We start from the raw sequence: 21,504 nt of genomic DNA, 5'->3' as shown, positions 1-21,504 counted from the left end.
GGGGGGGGAGGTGTTACGTGCGTAGCGGAAGATGTTGCAGGGCGACAAGGATGTTTGGACACTGTCGGGTACAAACCCTCCCGTCCTTGTGTCTCGTCCTTTGGCTGGTTAAATATGAACCCTTACCAACTTGCCCAGTCGTCAATCTTGTTGAATTTCATTACTGTGGGGTAGAACGACGTTGCTGAAGTTACAGCTGGTATGTTGGTTTGCCCTGATCTTCGGACGATGTTCCTGAAATTAAACTGTGACATTTGCCGCTAGGAACTCCCCTTAATAATATTAGTCGCGTACAAACCCTTCAGGGACCATGTCGGCCTCCTTCCGTACTATGCTTCCCATGTGGCGTTATGAAGCACATTGAGCGGATTTTCTCTTCATCGTATAACGTTCCAGCACCTGCCAACAATTATCTGCCTCTTGTGTGTATCAATATTTCCCCGTGTAGGCTTTTAAACAAGAACATTGTCGATATCACTTGTTAAAACCTCTATCATGCTTATTGCATTTAGTACTACATTTTCATCTTTTCGCATTATAATTTTCTCAAACACAATGTCTTGACACACTAGGTTGAGTTTATGCTAAGCCATACCTACTTGTATATTGACACCTACTTTCTAGCCCTAAATAGAAAAGATATCGAAATTGACTTTATGTGCAATGACAAATTTCAAGCATTAAATTTATTAGCAATTTATGCGTTTTTATTTAACAAAATAATTTAATAGAAAATACGATTCAGAAAATAACAAAATAAGAAAACCGCGGATTCAGGACCTGCCCCTCCAGTAATTGCTGCCACCTCAACCAACGCCGGTTTCTCGCCCCGATATCGTTACCGCAACCCAAATGAATGGCGTACCCACGACAATCGCCCCATCTGTTTTACTTGTTCTCGCGTTGGCCACATTTCTCGCCACTGCCGTAGTCGCTGGTACACACCATCTTGCTAGTACACCTACGTCGACCGCCGCGGGGTGTACGCCCCTCGCTATTTCCCACCTCGCCCCGACCAGACCCTTGCTGACCCCGGTTCCATTGTCCGTGCTGCCAACCGTTCACCATCCCCGCCAGCACGACGTTCGTGTTCTCCTCTTCCTCGCCGCAGTTCGCCACCGTCATATTCTGCTCACGTACCGGAAAACTAGCCAATGCAGCTCCCGGAGGTGACGCTGCATTTATGACCCGGACCGAAAAACTTCCGTTGACCCCTGCCCTACAAAATAACCGTATCGACGTCCTTGTGGTTGGAGTTCCCGTTTCTGCTCTAATTGATACAGGCGCCCAACTGTCCGTTCTCAGCTCCTCATTTCGCCGTCGCCTCAAGAAAGTCCTTACGCCAGCCGTCTCGTCCTCAGTTCGCGTCGCCAATGGCAGCCCTGCTGCCGTGGTTGGCATGTGTACGGCGCGAGTTACAATTGCTGACAGTCATGCCCCAGTGTTGTTCACCGTCCTACATGAATGCCCCTACGAAGTTATCCTTGGCATTGACTTCTTAACAGCCCACTCTGCCCTTATTGACTGCTCTAGCGGCCTACTTCGCTTGGAACTTCCGCTCTGCTCTGCAGACCCCTCCTGCTCACCCCGCTTTCGATCAGCCCAGTTTAGCCGCCTTCCTCCTGAAACTGCCGTTTAGATCCCTATGTCGCCATTTCCACCCGTCCCAGATGGCGTTTATCTCGCTTGTCCCATTACTGATGTCATGCTGCAGCGGCACGTCACCCTTCCTCATCTAATTGTGCACATCCCCCAGAACCGCACCGCTCTCCCTGTCCTTAACTTCAGCTTTTCGACTCAAGTTCTGCCCGAGGGAATTTCATTAGCTGCGCTGTCCCCGATTACCGATTGTGCCATTTCAGCTGTGTCTAAAGATCATACAACTGCCGTCCCTGCCAACAACCCCTCGTCGTCCACATCGCGCCCTGATCCGCTTAACACCATGATTGCAGCTGATCTGCAACCTGAATTCGCCGCTGTGTTACACAAGCTTTTGTTTACCTACAGTGACCTTTTCGACTTCGGTACCCGCCCATTGGGTCAAACGGCAGTTGTCACCCACCGCATTGACACCGGTGACGCCAGTCCTATTCAAAGGCGGCCCTATCGCGTTTCGCTTGCCGAGCGACGCGTCATTGAAACGGAGGTCGAAAAGATGTTAGCGAACGCCATAATCGAGCCTTCCAGTAGCCCCTGGGCATCCCCTGTCGTGTTGGTCAAGAAGAAGGATAACAGTTTGAGATTCTGCGTTGACTACCGTCATTTGAATAAGATAACCAAAAATGATGTATATCCTCTTCCGCGCATCGGCGACGCGCTTGATAGTTTGCACGGAGCCAGCAACTTTTCATCCATCGACCTTCGTTCCGGCTACTGGCAGATTTCTGTCGAGGAGAGAGACCGTCAAAATCCAGCGTTCATCACCCCTGACGGCCTTTATCAATTCAAAGTCATGCCTTTTGGCCTATGTAACGCCCCTGCAACTTTCGAACGGATGATGGACTCATTGCTGCGCGGCTTCAAGTGGACGACTTGTCTTTGTTACTTAGACGACGTCATTGTTTTCTCGTCCACTTTTGACAGCCACCTCCCTCGCCTTTCTACCATTCTCGAGCTATTCCGCCACGCCGGCCTTCAACTCAACTCAAAGAAATGCAGTTTCGGCCATCGGGAAATCAAAGTGCTTTGTCACTTGGTTAATGCTTCCGGTGTTCAGCCTGACCCTGACAAGATACGTGCCGTCAGAGATTTTCCCACTCCACGTTCATCCAGCGATGTCCGAAGCTTTATTCGCCTATGTTGTTATTTCCAACGATTCGTCCCGAACTTCGCAGTCCTTGCTCGTCCGCTCACCCAACTCCTCAAAAAAGACGTTTCATTCTATTGGGGGCCTGAACAAGTTGCAGCTTTCTCAGAGCTTATTGCTGCTCTAACTACTCCACCATTCTTGGCCCACTTCAACCCTTCCGCCAATACTGAACTCCATACCGATGCAAATGGTCATGGAATAGGAGCTATACTCGCTCAGCGACAACACGGCCGTACAAGGGTGATTGCGTATGCCAGCCGCCTTCTCTCAACACCCGAACAAATCTATTCTGTTACAGAGCGAGAGTGCCTGGCGCTTGTCTGGGCTATTACGAAATTCCTCCCTTATTTTTTTGGCCCCCATTTTACTATGATAACAGACCATCATGCCTTTTGCTGGCTTTCCTCTCTCAAAGATCCTCCTGGCCGTTTGGGGCGCTGGGCGCTACGATTACAACAATACACTTTCCCGTCGTCTACAAGTGCGGCCGGCTTCACCAAGATGCATACTGTTTGTTACGTCATCCCGTCGACTCCCCTAGTCCTACAGACTCTAACGATGATGCATGTGTCTTTTCTGTATCCGCCTTTGCCTACATTGCCAAAGAACAGCACTTAGATACTTCTCTGCATTCCATTATCCTCCGTCTTACCTCCGACTGTCCTGACCCATCTCTCGCCTTATTTCTGCTCCACGAGAACACCCTATACCGACGTAATATAGGAACAGATGGCACAGACCTTTTGCTCGTCGTTCGCCAACACCTGCGTTCCACCATCCTTGAACAGTTCCATGATGCTCCCACGGCTGGCCACTTGGGTCTCTCTCGCACATACGACAGGCTGCGCCGACGTTTCTACTGGGCGGGGCTCTACCGCTCTGTTTAGCAGTACATTGCCGCGTGTGAACTGTTTCAGCGTCGGAAGAAGCCCACAATTTTGCCATCAGGTCAGATGCAGCCGATACCCATACCAAGTGATCCGTTTTCCCGTATAGGTGTTGACCTCCTCGGCCCCTTTCGAGTTTCCACCTCGGAGAACAAATGGATCGCCGTCGCCACCGATTACGCTACTCGGTACGCTATTACCCGAACCATCCCGAGCAGCTGTGCCACAGATGTCGCTGACTTCCTTCTAGAAAACGTAATCCTTCATCATGGTGCTCCTCGTGAACTACTAACTGACCATGGCCGCTGTTTCCTGTCGCGAGTGGTTGACGAAATTCTCCGTTCGTGCTCCGTCCGCCACAAATTCACCACCGCATATCACCCCCAGACCAACGGCCTCACGGAACGTCTAAACCGTACCCTCACAGACATGCTGGCCATGTATGTGTCTGACGACCATCGAGATTGGGACGTTCATCTCCCCTTTGTCACATTCGCCTACAATTCATCTGTCCATTCTACAGCTAGATACTCCCCATTTTATTTATTATTTGGCCGACACTCGTTACTACCCTTCGACACCTCTCTACCGGCAGACGCCACCAGTACTTACACCAGTGATGTCGTCACCCGCGCTCACGATGCCCGCCGGATAGCTCATGCCAGGCTCTCTGCATCCCAAGACTCCCAAAAGATCCGGTACGACTGCCGCCACCGTGATCTCCACTACACTCCTAGATCTCTCGTTTTGCTGTGGCTCCCGTGCCGTCGAGTGGGCTTGTGTGAAAAGCTTTTGCCCCGTTACACTGGCCCTTACCGTGTTTTGCGTCAGTGACCGACGTCACCTACGAAGTTGAATCTGTGGTTCCGAAGTCCCCATTCACAGCTCCAACCTCCGAAATAGTGCATGTGTCCCGTCTAAAGCCCTATTATCAACGTTCTATTTCGCTAACATAGACCCCACCGGGACAGTGCTTTTCCTGCGGGGGGTAGTGTTACTTAGCTGTATTCGCTGTTCGTGATGAGGATGACGGAGGGCAACGGACTCGGAGAAGACGACGACGCTGAGTGTTGTGAAATCGGTGCCCTCATCAACGTTAGTTGTGCGGACAGCTTTGGAACTGTAAATCTTCCTCGTAACAATATATTTAGAGCATAATTATTCCAGCATTGTTTTAAAGGAAATTTTACATTTATACAATTGAATGTTTCAATTGATATAGCGGCAGATATAGGTAGGCAACAGCACCACTTATTTTACATGTTTTGGCTCAATAAATAGCAGGGCCAGGTTTTATGCTATGTTGACCCCAATTCGAATGTTAATGAAATGTTTTTATGTGACCATTCCTGGCTTATCGGTGTCGCCGTTGGTGTAAAAGGTAGGCACATTTGAATCAGACAACCGGCCGGGATATGCTAGTTGGTAGGGACTAAACTGCAGCGCTATGTTCCGCCATTCCGCTCGGCCTCTCTCAACGTGAGACAATATTATTGTAACCTGTCTTAATTGCGTTATAAGCTATTTGAGTAAAGGTGTGAATTTCAAACCGGTCAAATTTTAGCTGCAGTACTGCATATAGGCAAAACTCGGTGCAAGTGCATTCTCTCAACGACGTCGGCACACTGTGGCATCTCTATGATGTGCATAATGTTGCACTTGCACCTAGTTTTACCAATATGCAATCGTGGCAATTCACGAAAAGAGACCTACAGTAAACAATATGAAATTTTATTTCATACTTCTTGCTATTTGCATGCTCTGTAGCAATCCGTCACTGTCTTGAAGTTGTTGCAGTTGCCTCCGTTTCCGAACCATATGAAATCTTCGCATTCTCCCCTTTTATTGTAAAACCAGCGCAGTTCTTGTGTATAGCCCATTCTACCCATTCTTTTCGGACATTTGCACACTGCAAATATAATGGAGAGAAGTAAATTAGGTTCACTCACAACACATCGAAATAGATAACGCATATTTAAAAACTAGGTGTTACAAAAATTTGGACCTTCGCATTGTCTTCAAAAGGTGGGCTTTTTACCATGTGAACAAAAAAATATCTGAAGAAACGTATCAACAACACCATCATCAGCAGCATGACTATACCCTCTGCAAGGCAAAGGCCTCTTCAGTATTCCTCCAATTAGCTCGGTCCTGTGCTAGCTGCATCCACTTGACACCTGCGAACTTCTTAACCTCATCCGCCCACATAACTTTGTTCAGCCATCAGCTACGCTTTCCTTCCCTTGAAATCCAGTTTGTTACCCTATGCGACGATAAGTTATCCTTTCTTCGAGTTACATGTCCTGTTCATATTTCATTCAATATACATAAGTTGTGCTTATTGACCAGACCATTAAATTTAGCAATAAATGTACTATACAGGTTCAGTAAATTGCTATATTGTAGACATTGACTACCACTATAATGCCCATATATTTGGTATCAATAATTACCAGCTTACTGAAAGCAACAAACTGAGGAACTAAAAAAAAAGAAAATCCGCCCATAGGGCTATGGAACGAAATATGGTAGGGGTAACATCAACAGATAGGAAGCGTGCAGAGGGGGTCAGAGAAATAACTCAAGTTAACATTCTAGTGCAAATCAAGAAAAAGAAATGGCCATGGTCATGACATGTAGTGTGAAGTTTGTGGAATATTTTTGTGTGAAAATTGTTGCTGTTTTGCACAAATCGTAAAAACATACTGCTACTGAGATGAAAGCGTATTCAGCTATGTGTTTGAGAAATTTAATGAGGATGCCATGGGAAAGCAAGCACGGGACTGCAAGCTATGCTATGTGCGCGCCTCATTGATTTCTAGCGTTAACCGCCTATTTCACATTGGTGGTATATATGTTATGGGCGATTCCTTAGCCCGAGGTAGTGGCACGACACACACAAAGCGGGCCGTGGAAGAAACTTCTTTATCTCACGGTCTGTCCATGCAGATTCAGGGGTAAGGGGTCGTCGTCGGGCGAGCAGCCAGGCAGCAGCCAGCGCGATATCCAAGAGTGAAGAGAAAAGTACGAAGAGGGAATCGAGACGCCAGCACGCCTTATTTTATGGGGTGCGAGCAGGGACCGATCGGGGACCGGTTTCCCCTGGGTAGTTGATGGAAGGGGCTGCCGGAAAACGGAGCGCGCTCAAATGTGGCTTTCGTGCCGCTGCCTTTAAATGTCAGTGGGGCGGGCCCCCACATCTCCCCCATTCCTCAGCGTCCGACCCGGGGTGCGGCAGCAGCCAGGCTATGTCAATGTCGAGCCCCCCGTTTAAGTGGCCCCTCCTTGAACCATGCGCCGGGTGCGGTTTCCCGCTAAAGCGACGGTGTACCTCTGGCATTTGCAAAATCTTATCAGAATCCTATCTGAAAGAAGTAAAGACGTTAGAAGAAGTGCACTACTTTGCTCTAAGGTTATAGCGTCGGTTGCGAACCGGGTTGCTACTTGTACGCCTTACATTGGGGGAGATCGCTGCATAACATTGAGCTTCCACCGCTTCGCAGTTATCGTCTTCGTGAAGGTGGTAAGCCTTCTAGTCTGCGACGTGCACCGGACCGGCGGTTCCACTGCTCGTTAACAACCCGGATGGTTGGTGAGCGGTGTAGCCCGTGCCGTAACTTCGAATGGTCGAACCCGCTTGTACGCAGCCACGCGGTGAAATCACGCGCTGCGTTGCTAAGCGGGTGCGTTCTTTTGAGTTCCATGGCGCCCGTGTTGAAAATAACGTGACAACAACCGTTTTTGTACGGATCCACCTGCTCCATGTTCGCGACATCGAGGTTTTCACAAGCCGCACGCTACGCTGCCGCAAGGCGCTCGCGAAGCTTTGCCGCGTACGGCGTAGGCGGAGGGGGCGCAGGCCCCGCCGCATCAAATAGGGCAATCTCTAGCGGAATAGAGATCTCTTCCCCGAAATTCAAGTAAGCTGGTGACATACCCACCGACCTGTTCACGGTTGTTGTGGTGGCGAACGCCAGTTCGGACAGCCGCGCGTCCCAATCTCTCTGCTGCTCGGTCTTCGCGACCAGCATACTCTTAACATTCCGATTCACTCTCTCGGTTATCTTGCTCTGAGCGGGATAGCGACTTGTTTTCCTGTGGCGGATTTGAAGCGCCCGACAGGATTCCACAAAGATTTGCTTGTGAAATATAAGGCAGTGTCTGCAATCAGGTCGAAAGGGAAACAGAATCGAGTAAATGTCTCCAACAGTTTCTCCCAAACCCGCTCCTACACAAGCTTCTTGAGGGAGACTACCTCAGCCCACTTGGAATAGTGGTCCCTTATTACCAAGATATATTGGTTCCCGCGTGCAGAGCGAGGGAAGGGTCACATGCTATTGCCGCGAAAACTTCAAAACTGTATTTGCTACTTTTTAACAGCCGCCGGCATAAAGGCTTATCACTCTGATTCTGGATCGCTTATCAGTTCCGTAATCTTTGTTTGTTAATGCTCCATGTCGCTAGTCACATCTTTATCTGTTTCGTTGTAGCAAAAGATGCACCGAGATCTATCTCAAAGATTCCGGCCACTTGTGTGTCCTTCCACAATGTTCCAGCCCGTGCTGGTAGCTGTTTGCGACGTCATCCAGATTGTTCTGAGCTGCCTTTAAATTGAGCGTTGACGAGTGTGACGAGCATTCTTTGTTCGACGACCGACGAGCACGTTTGTTGCTATCGCCGCCGCCGAGTTGCTTAGTTCTTTTGCGGGCGCAACTCAGCCCCAATAAAGAGTTATTTCAGTACCATTACGCCTGTCTTCTTTTGGCGTGTACGGCCTTGTCACCACTACGTGACAATATCGCACGCGACCACATGCCACAGATAGTTGCAACTACCGGCTTCATCATGCCAGCGGGCTTCGCCGCCAGACACTTGGCTACCTGGTGAAAAGGGCATGTACGGGCGTAACCCAGCGCATCCTTTCTCATACTTGGCCAGGTGGCGACACTGCATAACTTGCCGTAAGTCTTACTCCCGCTGCCATGGCCTGCCAGCGCTGAGTCATATAAGTACCAGCGGAATTGTTTCCGCAACTTTCCCGTGACCACGACTCGGAAAGGGAATGCAATTCCCCCTTCCTCGTCAAGTTGGGAGATGCAGCGGAGCATTAAGCCATCATGGCCCAGCAGGTAGGCGTCGTACTTGCCCTTAGCGTTCGCGGTGCACGCTGCACTACCTGCAAGCTCTGTCAGCCCCCGTTGGCATAGACCCTCTACTTTCTGTACCTCAATCGGCTCTTCCTTACTTCCCGCTTCTCCCCAAAATAGATTACACCCTGCCTCGCTTCTTGGCAGGCGAGCAGTGGCAGCCACTAGCTGCTGCGCCTTCTCTCTCTCGCAGCACAGCGCAGGAACTCTGTCCGCCTCCTTTTTCTCTTTAACTAAAGGGAGCGACACACGCATCCGCCCTTTCCTCCTCTCCAACAGCGACGACGCCGCTTTCAGCAATGCTGGACTGCGCCTCGATGCGCTTCAGGGAGGCTTTCACGGCGCGCGCGATAAAGCATCAGCCATCTTATTCATGCGGACCCGGTGGTACTAAATGGTGTACGCGTAACGTTGCAACGTCAGCGCCCATCTCGCGAGTCTGCCTGTGGGGTTTTCCAGCCTCTTTAACTACGAAAGTGCCTGATGATCTGTCTGCACTGCGAAAACCGCTCCGTCTAGGTACATTACGAACTTTTACAACGAGAACATTATCGTCAGGCATTCGTTTTCGGTCACCGAGTAGCGCGGCTAGCGAACGCGACAGGACGCAGCTTGCCCTCGTGTTATTGCAACAAAACAGCTCCAACACCAGCATCACTCGCATCTGTCTGAGAGAGAAACCGCTTGTTCAGGTCGGGGAGGCGCAAACTAGCGGTACTCGCTTTCGCGTGAGACAAGGAAGCAAATGCGCCGTTCTGTTCCTTGACCCAGACACACTTCCAGCCTTTCCGCAACAATTTATTCAGCTGAGGTGGTACTTTGAGCTTATTGGTAACACATGTCCACAAAAATAGCGTTGGGACAGGGGTAGTTCAGAATTGCCTACAGTTTGTCATCATTCGGTCTCAAAGTGCCGTCATCAAACACAAATCCCATAGGTTCCCTCTCTTGATGGCAACTGCACTGTTGTTGGGTTTATCACTAGACCCGCACGTCTCATTCTTTCAAGAACTCAATTCAGGTGAATTACGTGCTCTTCGAGCGACTAAGAATATCACGACGTCGTCGAGGTACGCAATCGCGCAGTTGAACCTTGGATCGCCCAGATCGATGTCCGCCAATCGCATGAACGTGCTCAAGGAATTAGACAAACCAAACGGGAGCCGAGTAAATTCCAAGAGCCCGTGTTGGCAGGTAAATGAGGTTTTCTGAATGGCCCTTTCTGCCCCCTCAAACTGCAGGTACTCTCTGCTTTCATCCAAGACCTTGCATTCCCTAACGCGTACATTACAGCCTCGATCGACTGGAAAGGGTACGCAACCGTAGGAGTCCGTGAGTTGAGTTTTCGATAATCAACACACAGCCTGACCTAAACATATTTCTTTGGCAATAGAACACAAGGGGACGCCCAAGGTTTTTGGGAGGGTCTCATCGCGCCGGTATCAATCATTTCGTCAAGGGCGCTGTCGAGAATCTCTCTCTTATGCGCGCATGATGACCGCGGGTTGCACCTAAAAGGGCGAACATCACTCGTTTCAATCTCGTGCTGAAGCACGTCGGTTCTGCCCGGTTTCTCTGTGAAGCAATCAGGAAACGAGAGTAAAGATCAGCGCTGACTACCGTCTCGTGAGAGACTCGATAATTGCTTCTAATGGGCTACTTTTCATCGTCGTGGGGGAGCCGTCTGCCACAGAAGCGTGGACGCTCTCCCGCTGAGCGGCATATTCCTGCCTCAGAGCACTAATAAAGGGAATAAGGGGGTGAAGGGGCTGTTAAGATAGCCGTTCTCCTCCTTGCCAATCACAATGCCTTCGCTCGAAAGGAAATTGCTTCCTTGAATACCTGGTATGGCTAAGGTGGGCAGATAGACGCGATGCCTCCGCGCTCTGCCATCGGAGAGAACCACGAGACAAATTTCTCTCTCCGCTTTTGCCGTCCCGGCTGCTACGTTCGAAGGGGTTTTGACGGGCCTGACACGGATATTACATCTACGGCAGGCCTCAAACACATCGTAACCGGCCAGTGGTAGCGTTGAGCCCGTGTCAACAAGTGCAGAGTAGCTTTGACCAGCTAACCTCAATAGCATAAAAGGGCTTGAGCGCGACACACTCCTTTCGCTCTACAGGCGAGAGGAACGAAAGCCTCTGCGCGGCCGGTGCGGTCGCCCCGTGACGCGGCGTGGGAATGTCCTTCCCAATTTGCGCCGTGGCTACTACATTATCCCGCTGACGGCGACAGCCTGGAACTACCAATTCTCGCCGCCGGTGGACCGCTTCTCCCTGCATACTCCTTACTTGACACTCGCGTGCCACGGGGCCCGGCTGGTTGCAAATGCAGCAAAGCCGGTCGTTCACCTGCCGGGCGACCGGGGGATTCCGCGTTCCACGAAGCGGTTGAGCACGTCTTTCTCCTCTATACGCACCTACGCGGACGCCGCGGCTCGAACGCGTAGGAGTCAAGAGCGCGAGGAATAGTGCAGCCTTCCGCTGGCCTTTTCTGCCCTACCGTCATTACGTCAGCGCCTCTGGCACGCGGCGCGGAGTCTTGGCCTCCGGCCAGGCGCATCGCGGCTCTAGCGATTCGGTTTGCCTGGGGGGTGGCTCGCAAGTCAGCGACAAAATCGGCCTCCACTATCTTCGCTTACTGTGCTAAGACCTCGAGGTTTGCAAAACATCGTCCTCGCAAATACGGCTTGAAGCGAGGATGGCACTGCCTGATCGCGCGCGCGTCCTGACCAAGATAGATTGCCGCGGTATCTGCCCTCTTTTAGACCTCCTGCATTCAGCGTATATACTCAAGGAGGCTCTCCTCTGGGTGCTGTATGCGCAACGCGAGCTATTCAAGCATCCAGCGCTCATAATCGGGCGGTAAGAACTCAGCGCGGAAGCGATTTGTGAAGTCTGCCATCGACTGGAAGGCCGGCTGGTAGCGTTTCCATCGCGCCGCGCTCTCAACAAGTGCCACGGGGATTACCTGCGCCAGAACCACATCGTCTGGTGAACCCAGTGCCGTCTGATAATCATCGAGTTCTTGTAAGAACTCGTGGACTGTCTACACGTCTGTGTTGCTTGAAAAGAACGGAGCATCTACATTTATCCGCGGACGCGAGACTGTCGCCGCAGCTACGGCTTGGTTGGCGCTAGCTACCGAAGCGAGCTGACGGGCTAATACAGACTCATGTGCTGCATACGAGTGGCTGTATCAAGAACCTGTGCGGGCTATGCCGCGTCGCTTGCCTCTCTCCCGGATGCACCGGCATCCGAAGCGGCGGTCTTATCTGCCACGTCTTTTCTCAGCGACATTCCCACTCATCAACTAAGGGCGGCCGGGAGGCGCAGAACAGCTTCACGCGCACGAATACCATTTAGCCCGCGACATGAGGCTAGGTGCAAAGGCTAATGGCGGCGACAGCACTTCGTAAAACTAGCATATGCAAAAAAAAAAAGAAATTCAAACACAAATCACCCGACACTAAACAACACACACATAACCGAAAAAAAAATAAATAAAAACACTGTTCAAACACCACTATACTACATTCCGCCTCCTGCACACACACTGTAAGCCTAAAGCCAAAATGGCGTCGCGCCTATCATACAAAGGACCGGTCCGTCGTGAGCCTTGCCGTGCGCTCCCACGTCGGCTGAGAAATCTTCCACGTGGGTGCTAATTCAGCCTCAGCTTGATGCAATTTTGTGGGCGACTCCTCTCCCCGAGGTAGATGCAAGACACTTAGACAGAGCGGGCCATGGAAGAAACATCTTTATCCCGCTGTCAATCCATGTAGAGGCGGGGGGTCAGTGGTCATCGTCGGGAGAGCAGCCAGGCTGCGGCCAGCCGGCAATCAGAGTGAATAGAAGAGTATACGAAGAGAGAGCGAGACGCCGGCGAGCCTCGTTTTATGTTTTTATGGGGTGCGAGCGGGGACCGATCGGGGACCGGTTTCCCCTGGGCAGTTGAGGAAAGGCTTGCCCGGAAGCGGCGTGCTCTTCAAATGTGGCTGTCGCGCCGCTGCCTTTAAAGGTACGTGGAGCGGACCCCCACTATGTATATTATCTCGTTAGATATACGTAGGACATTTATGGGCTCTTAGAAATTGCAATATAGCCAGCAGTTTTTTCCTTTTTGTGTCTTGAAATTATTATATTGATATCACTGCTTTCCAGCCTCTCGCTATAGTAAACAATTACATTTTGAGAGCTGTATACAGCGCAATAATAGCATATTTCATTACCAAGCATCTTCAAAAGCCACAATTTCGGTTCACATTCATATTACCAAATTAACGAACAACTTGAAACCCACAGCCTAGAAAGACTCATATATATTCTAGGCTGGAGTTCAAAATATTTATTCGCACCATTGAATAATTTTAACCACGATGTTTGAGCATATAATTGTGGGGCTCCAGAAGGCCATAATTTAAAGGTGGACCGCCAAAAATATACAACTCGCCACTGCGCACATTAGATTTAAGCTGGTCAAAATTTTACTCAAACCAAAACTTGGGGGTCTTAAGGGTGAGATATAAAGTAACGTGCAGAACCGTTCACTGGTCATTTCTGCTGAAGATTATTTGAACCATGTACGTCGTAATCATCATCATCTTCACCATAATCAGCCGAATGTTATATATGTTGGTGAATGCTCCTCCCATATTCCTCCAATTAACACAGTCTTGTGCTAGCGACCATCACTAGTCCCATGTGAACTTCTTAATTTCATCTGCGCATGCGACGTTCTGCCGCCTACTGCTACGCTTTCCTTTATTTGGAATACAATTAGCTACCCTTCGCAACCATCGCTTATCCGCTCTTCGTCTGCATGCCCTGCCCATGCCCCTTCGCTCTCGAACTCCAGAAGAATGTTATTAACTAGAGTTAATTCTCTTCGCAATTATGGAATATAGTGTATAGCGGCTAGTTAATAATCTCAGCATTTTTTTATCTCCGCGTCGATGATATGGGTATGACTGGTTATAGAGCCATCTATGAGAACGCCTACTTAATCCCTTCTTTTTATGGTAAGGTGGCCCTGTTTCTATTAGCGACTGCCTTTATAAATACCTTGTGCATAACAGATAGTAAGAGGATCAGCCTGTAATTTTTTACATCCTTGGCATGATTTTATATTTAAGGTAAGGCTAACGTTTATTGTGATTCGGATAAATTTGATCTCCCCAGGATTTGCGACTACAAGAAGGCTAGTTTTTCAAGATCGAAATCCCCCGCCTCTCAACAAATCCGCAATTACCTAATCTTCTAAAGCTGTTTTCCTCTTTTTCATAGCTTTTAAACATTTCTTGAACTGGTCCTTCGTTTCTGGTGGAATGTCTCATTGCTCTTCTCTACTGCTTATCTCATTATTGCCCAGAATACTTCCGATAGTTTATATATAGATATAGAACGTCTCGGCGACTGAAAATTATGTGCATATTGGTGATGACGCTGCTCGCCTTGTCATTTAGAGCATAAACTAGAATTTGCATATGCCTAAATTCTTCACGGCTTTAAGGCTGCTGCGTTCTTCAGAGCATTCTTGATATTCTCCTTCTTATACCTCCTTATGGGGGACACTCTGCATTTATTAATTACCTTTGATAGCTCTGCATGCGATTTATCAGTCTCAATTCTCTCAGCATTTTTCTCTATTAAATATTTTTTACCTTCAAGCACAGCAGAGCCGCGTTAAATGCTTACTCTTTTCGCAGATGTGAATCAATAGAAGGGCAATTAATACAGCTCCATTAAAATAAAACCCACTCCCTAGGTGGTAAATTTAATGCAAAATGCAATTTCTGTTGCATCTCTTAATGGCTAAGCAAAAATTGTGATCAGATTTGCTATCTACTTCTTTACTGCTTTCTACCTAAAGCATTATAGACTAATGGACCTTTGTACAGGCGCGCACATGATTTTTTTTTTTCAAGAGGAGAAATACAGGTTTGAAACGGAAAAACGTTCCAAAGGAAAGCATATGCCGTCCTGAAAATAGAAAGTTAGTTGATAGCGGACGTATTATGATCTTCACATGCATACTCTTGAACGTGTTAGGTGCGATATTGACGCATGCCGTTGAAACGTTAGGAAAACTGTACAGGCGTTATGATACTGCTGGGAAGCGCTCCTTGAGAACCAAATTTCGCAGCAGCCGCTGTAAATGCACCATAATAGCCCTGTGTTTTAGATATATTCTTTGGCCTTAATCTATAACTAACAATTTTCTGATGACGCTCATGTTAGCCATGCTTCCGTTTCAAATTGTTAGCACTCTCCACACTGTCATACAGCCGTTGTTTGGACCCTGTGGCCATGCACTGCTATGTTCTTCGCTTAACCATCTTCATACCAAAATTAACTTATCAACTAACCTTGCAACAGAAAGTTCCCGACTGCTATGCTGTGATACCAATATTATAACGACGTGATAGCCAAAAACTACAAAAACAGCACAGTTTTGAGAAGGAAATTTCAGGTATTTTTAATTTGGGTGACCTTAGACATCGCGTGCAGTAAACTGTTTCATTGCAATAATTAATGCCAGTGCAAAATATCAAACATCAAGACTAAGACACGAAGATATAAAAGTGCTCAACTTCCAACTGATATTTATTGGGTCAAATGCTACTTATCTAGTCATTTACCGAAAACATTAGGCAAATTTTCTAGCTTGTCACTTCGTCAAAAAGCACATGTGCCTTTGCTACAGCCATCGAAGGGGAACTAAGAGAAATATTACGGGCAGCCTCCCCGATCACCCACACATATAGTCCTCAAGCCTGTTGATAACGAACAATTGTCAAGGTCTGGGGCACACTGCTTTACTGTCCCTGAAACTTGGTTTTTGATCTTGCACTGGCGAAGATGATGCGCCAGATTGCATGTGCCTGTCTAGAAAAACCTGTGATGTTTTTTCGGGCGCTCATTCAGGCACCTATTGATCTGGGCAACATATTGCTTGCTATACGCGTAAGAATGAAGTACACCATGCCTTCCACACAGTCAAAAAATGTGTTTAGGTTTTTTTTCTTAGCGTTTTTGAAAAAGCGCCAAGCTATGAAATTTTAGTAATTTAGTCAAGATATCGTATAAATGTAGCATGTATCCCAATAAAACTCATTTGGAGGTTCAGTGGTTGTGTGTCCTCGTTTCGTAGTCGTGTCCTTTGCTGTGTTGCGGTGGTATGATAACAGATGGGAAAACAAACTCGCTAGCGTATTTATCTTATCTGAATGAATTGCACTTGTCTCCGCACGACAAAATGAGGTTAAAGAAATGTTTTTGGCCTAACAATCGGTTTTTGCAGTAAAAAAGTTACAATAGGAAGACAGGTATTAAAAATGTCTTACTTTGTTTTCCAAGGTTTGTACATGTAGCGTTGTTAGCCGGAATTTTGCATACCTGTAAACCTGGAAGTTATAAATGGCAGCATTTAATTTTATTTAAGGTTTAACAAAGGCGGTGAGACAACATTTATGACACGATTTACAATATGTTTGAGCCTTAATCTTCAAATATTGGCAAAATATATTGATCTGTGAAATATAGCGCTGAGACACAAAGTTTCTTTGGAAATTGGGCTCTTTGTAAAGTTTTAAAAGGTTAGCCCTTAACGGTTCACCCTCAAGCAGTGTTACTGAGATAATAGCTTCCTAATTGCCTGTGCTTGGCGTAAATTTTGCTCAAATATCTATATTGCAAAGAGTACAGAAGAAAAGTTGAGGATTATTCAGCCGGGAAAATGCAACCTCTTCGGAATAAACAAGTTTCAAATTCGCAAGAACAAATTTATGTTGTGCGAATCTACAGAGGAATTTAGTGACCTCGACCATAAGACAGTGTTTGTATAAGCGTAACATCAATAATTTTATCCTGATGTTACTGTACTTCGTATCGCACTTTACTGCATATTGTCACATAGTGGGGACGAGGCCGTTGACACCAAAAGAAGACACAGGCTTGATGGTACTGAAATTAACTCTCATTGGGCTGACTTGCGCCCGCAAAGGAACTAAGCAACTCGGCGGCGGCGATAGCAACAAAGGTGCTCGTCGATCGTCGAACAAAGAATGCCCGTCACACTCGTCAGCGCTCAATTTAAAGGCTGCTCAGAACAATCTAGATAACGTCGAAAACTGCTACTAGTACACCCTGGAACGTTGTGGCAACATAAGCAAGTGATCGGAATCTTTGAGACAGATCTCGGCGCATCTTTCGCGACAAAGAAAATGATAACGCGTCGTATCGCGACAACGAGAATCAACTAACACGTGATACATAATTGATACGCGCGCCAGAATCACAGTGATAAGGCCGCATGCCGGCGGCTGTTAAAAAACAATACAGGTTTGATGGTTTCGCGGCATTACTCCCTCCTTAAAATAAAAGCATCGCCTCGATGTTCCAAAACAATGCAAAGTTTAAACACCACAGATTCTTTAACGCGGGTAATATGGCTTCAGTCGTACATGTACAATTTCTGGGCGTGCGCGTCGCCGTCGTGATGCTAACGTTCCGTCGGGAATGACTTCATAGATCAGTGGTCCGACGCGGCGAATAATTTTGTACGGCCCAAAGTATCGGCGCAACAACTTTTTACTTAGTCCGCGACGGCGAATTTGTGTCCAAATCCACACTTGGTCTCCTGGTTTGTACTCTGCGTGGCGTCGTCGTAAATTGTATCGTCGGCTGTCGGTGCGCTGTTGGTCTTCAATACCCAGACGTGCTAGTCGTCGGGCTTCCTCTGCACGCTGCAGGTAGGAGGCGACGTCAAGGTTGTCCTCGTTGGTTACGTGCGGCAGCATTGCGCGAGCATTGTCGTGGGCTCCCTGCCGTACACAAATTTCATCGGGGTCGCTCTGACGTCTCCTGGACTGCCGTATTATACGCGAAGATCACGTACGGCAAGATGGCGCCCCAGGTCTTGTGTTCAGCGTCGACGCACATGGCGATCATGTCCGCGATAGTTTTGTTCAGGCGCTCCGTAAGGCCATTGGTCTGGGGATGGTACCCAGTTGTTCGTCAATGGCCTGTATGACTGTATTCCAGGATGGCTTGCGTCAACTCTGCCGTAAGCGCCGTTCCCCTGTCCGTGATGAGCACTTCTGGGGAGCCGTGTCGTAAAAGAGTTTGTTCGACAAAAAATTTGGTGACTTCTGCCGCGGTACCATTTGGTAGTGCTTTTGCTTCGGCGTAACGGGTAAGGTAGTCAGTGGCCACGATGATCCAAGTGCTACCCATAGCCGAATCTGGAAAAGGGCCGAGGAGATCCATCCCAATTTGTTGAAAGGGCAGGTCTGGGGGCGGAATCGGTTTAGTAGTCCTGCTGGTCTGATAGGCGGCGTCTTGCGTCGTTGGCACTCACGACATGTCTTCACGTAGTGGGCAACTTCGGCAGGCAGTCACGGCCAGTAGTACTTCTGAATTCGACCCAACGTGCGTGCCAATCCGAGATGAGCCTGCTGTGGGTTCATCATGCAACGCCTGCAGAATTTCCTGCCGGATTTTTTTAGGCACTACAAGAAGTTGCGCAGTCCTGTTGGGTGCGAAGTTCTTCACGAGGAGGCCATTGCTTAACGCGAACGAAGATAAATGTCGACTGAACACACCATGAGCGGAAGCGGTCTTTCCTTCTAATTAATTGGCTAGCGCTTTCAGCTCAGGGTCTGATCGCTGTTCTGCGAAACTACTGGCGCTTACCGGTCCAAAAAAGGCGTCATCGTCCTTCGGGGGAGCGTCGACGGGAGCTCGGGATAAACAGTCAAGTCGAATTCTTGAAGTCGTAGGCTCCATCTGTCAAGGCGGCTGGAGGGATCTTTCAAATTAGCCTGCCAGCAGAGCGCGTGCTGGTCGCTTACCACCTTGAATGGTCGGCCGTATAGGTATGAACGAAACGTAGAAGTGACCCAGATGATCGCGAGGCACTCCTTCTCGGTCGTCGAGTAATTGACTTCGGCTTTTATGAGGGACCTGCTAGCGTAGGCGATTACGTTTTTCTTTCCGGCACTCTTCTGGACGAGAACGGCTCCTAGGCCTACACTGCTTGCGTATGTGTGAATTTCGGTCTCGGCGTTTTCATCAAAGTGGCAAAGTACAGGAGGGCAGTGCAGGCGGCGCTTGAGTTCGTCAAAGGCGAAACTGCATATAGCACTTGTGGCGCTTCCCATTTAAAAGGTACGTCAGCCTTTGTAAGCTGCATGCGCAAAACGTTTCTGACAAATTGTCGATAATAAGCGCACAGCCCAAGGAATCGGCGCACAGATTTCTTGTGGGTAGGCGCTAGGAATTGTGCGATTGCAGCTGTTTTTTTCTGGGTCTGGATGAATACCATCCTTGCTAACGATGTGACCTAGGAAACGCAGTTCTTCGTAAGCGAAGTGACACTTCTCTGCTTTTAGCGTTAGTCCCGATGACTTGATGGCTTCCAGCACTGTCTGCAGTCGTTTTAGGTGGTCTTCACAATTTGACGAGAAGCCAACAACGTCGTCCAAATATACCAAACAAATTTGCCACTTCAAGCCTGCCTAGACTGTGTCCATTACTCGTTGAAATGTGGCTGGTGCGGAGCAGAGCCCAAATGGCATCACCTTGAACTCAAAAAGACCGTCCGGTGTGATGAATGCGGTCTTCTCGCGATCTTTTTCGTCGACCTCAATTTGCCAATATCCGCTATTTAGACCCATCGATGAGAAGTACCTTGCATTCAGAACTGGTCGAGAGTGTCATCGATGCGAGGAAACGGGTAGACATCCTTCTTAGTAATGCTATTCAAGCGGCGGTAATTAACGTAGAAGCGAAGTGTGCAGTCTTTCGTCTTCACCAAAACGACTGGTGACGTCCAGGGGCCCTTCGATGGCTGGATTACGTCATCGCGCAGAATTTCCTCAACTTGATCGCGTATGGCCTGGCGTTCTCGCGGCGATACACGATAGGGGCTTTGGTGCTGAGGTCGGGCGTGTTCGTCCGTTATAATGCGGTGCTTGGCCAGTGGACCTTGTAGTACCTTCGATGATGACGAGAAGCACTCCCCGCAGCTTCGAAGAAGACTGAGAATCTGGTCTTTCCTGCTGTGGGTCAATGCCGGCATGATGTCAAATGTGGGCTGACGGAATCGCTCCGGTGCGTCTTCCAGCGTTTGGTCGTGGAGGGTGAATACATCTTTGAGGTCCGCTAATTAGTCGAGAAAAGCGATCGTCGTGCCCTTGTTGAGATGCCGCTATTCTTCGGTGAAGTTTGTTACCAGCACCTGAGTTTTACTTCTCCGGTATTTCGCGATGCCTCTTGCGATAACGACACCTCCTTCTAAGAGCAATTGGATGTTTTACCCGACGATGCTTTCAGCGATTTCGATGTTCGCGCTACCTACGCTGACTGCGACGCTTGATTGGGGCGGCACGGTCAATTCTCCATCGAGGACGTTCAGAGCGATGTGTTGCGTCGAAGTCATCGTAGTAGGAATGGCTATGTCTGCAGATAGCCTGATGAGCTTGGATCGCAACTCGATGATAGCCCTATGTTCATTTAGGAATGCCTAAAATCATGTACTTACCCCGCCAGCAGTGCTGGAAGACCCCAAAGCTGGAGGGGTGAGTACGCCAATTTACGGTTATTTTGGCAGTACATCGTGCCGATAGAGTAATCAGGCTGCCACCTGCGGTGCGAACCAGCGGCTCATCCCAAGCGGTTGAAACTTTCCTGAGATGGGAGGCTAACCGTCCACTGATGACTGAATAGCCAGCTCCGGTGTCTACTAGGGCAGTGGCTCTACAACCGTCGACATCAACTTCAAGGTCACTTTTTCGCGTTCTCGTATTGCACGTGGTTCCTGGTGTTCGATCTCGGCTCCGTCGTTTCTTCAGGTGATGGCCGGGGCATACCGTTGTTACTTTGCTGGGCGGCGGTGTCGGCTTGCACTTTGGTCGTGTTGTCGTCGATGTCGTCGTGTGGAGCGGCGGTGAAATGGCTGTGTCGTCGTTAGTGGTAGTCGGCGGCGGAGGTGTTCGTCTTTTCGCCGCTGAACAACCTCACTTCCAAAGGTTGCTTTATTTAGTATCACCTGCGTGGGCTTGGAGACCTTCCGCGCACACTTTCATCGTAGCTAGGGCCTGGCGACGCGAAGCGAGCCCTGTATGGCAATGGAGACCTGAACCGACAGCTTGGTGACGCAATCTCACCGCTACGCAGATAGTTGTCGATTTCTTGCGGTCGTTCACCTGGGCGTGGTCGTGGAGCGTCGACTGCAATTCAGCGAAGACCGATTCGTCGATACGGGCAGTGGCGCAGAATGTGGCTTGCCTCACCGCAGTGGAAGCATAATTTCCGGTTGTTTGCCGTCCTCCCGGCGTCGCACTTCCTGCTGCTTGGGGGTTGTTGGTAGGCATGGCGGGCGGAGGCTAAGGGCCGGCTTTCAGGAACAGGACGGTAGCGGCGAGGGTTCGGAACAGCGTAGTTCATCGCTGTTGCCTCTTGTGCTGAAACAGTAGCAGATGTCGCTTGAGGAACGCCAGCGTCTGCTGGACTTCTTCACGGACGATGTCCGCGAGCGTCGCCACCTGGGGGTGTTGCGATGATGGCATCAATCGGCGGAGCTCCTCTCGCACGATCTCCCGGATGAGATCCCGAAGGTTCTCTACGCTTGAAGATGCGCTGGAGTAGTGGCTTGA

The 21,504-nt window shown here is 49.0% G+C and overlaps 1 long non-coding RNA gene across 2 annotated transcripts in view; it reads right to left on the bottom strand.

Moving 5' to 3' along the window:
* Positions 1 to 5,443: 5,443 nt before the first annotated feature.
* The window catches only part of LOC146174976 (uncharacterized), a 91,060-nt gene continuing 74,999 nt past the window's right edge, over positions 5,444 to 21,504 (bottom strand). For both annotated transcript variants that reach the window (XR_014701732.1, XR_014701733.1), the window contains 2 exons: positions 16,192 to 16,251; positions 5,444 to 5,605 (listed from right to left, as the gene is read on the bottom strand). This is a non-coding gene — a long non-coding RNA (uncharacterized LOC146174976). The remainder of the gene's footprint in view (positions 5,606 to 16,191; positions 16,252 to 21,504) is intronic.

The sequence above is a fragment of the Amblyomma maculatum genome, chromosome 11, assembly GCF_055883805.1.
Source record: "Amblyomma maculatum isolate TAMU_Amacu chromosome 11, ASM5588380v1, whole genome shotgun sequence".
Classification (NCBI taxonomy): Eukaryota; Metazoa; Arthropoda; class Arachnida; order Ixodida; family Ixodidae; genus Amblyomma; species Amblyomma maculatum.
This window is presented reverse-complemented; position numbering and strand designations above follow the sequence as displayed.